Source organism: Plasmodium reichenowi, chromosome 12 (assembly GCF_001601855.1).
Source record: "Plasmodium reichenowi strain SY57 chromosome 12, whole genome shotgun sequence".
In the NCBI taxonomy this organism is placed as follows: domain Eukaryota; phylum Apicomplexa; class Aconoidasida; order Haemosporida; family Plasmodiidae; genus Plasmodium; species Plasmodium reichenowi.
In genome coordinates, this window is record NC_033657.1 from 880,842 (window position 1) to 881,693 (window position 852).

Genomic DNA, 852 nt, shown 5'->3' on the forward strand with positions numbered 1-852 from the left:
CATTTGATTTTATAAATGTTTATTTATATACTCATTTACAAAGAAATAATTTTTTTTTTTTTTTTTTTTTTTGAAGTAAAATTTAATGTCAATTGCACAAGGGGTATTATTTATAGTATATATAATATACATATTATATTTATAAAATATATAATACTTTTATAAGGTTATAATAACATATATAATATAAAATATACATATATACAATATATATATATATATATAATATAATATATATGATATAATATATTTATATATAAAAATATTATAATATATTATTTAAAAAAAATTGCAATTCTAAAATATTTTTTTTTATATATATATATAAAAACTTATATATGTATATTATATTATATAATATATATATAATAATTTTAAAGTATATTATATTTTATATATATATAATATGTATCGTCGTATATTTTTTTTTGATATGTATACAAAAAAAAAAATTAAAACAATAAAACCTAATAAAATAAATGTAATATATAATAACATTTTATTATATATATTAAATAAATGTAAATTTTTTAAACATATTTTTTAATATGCGTAATAATTAAAGTAATTATTAAGATTAATTTAACATATATGTAAACAAAATAATATGTAATATTTTTATTATTTTTTTATGAAAAAATAAAAATTAAATTAAACTATGTAATAAATATTTATAACATATTTATATATATATATATTATATTACATACTTAAATATATATATATATATAATATAAATATTTATGAATATATTATTTATAATATATATTATTATTATATAATTAAAATAAAAAAAAATATATATATAAAGAAAAAATATATTTATAAAAAAAAAAAAAAAAAAAAAAATAA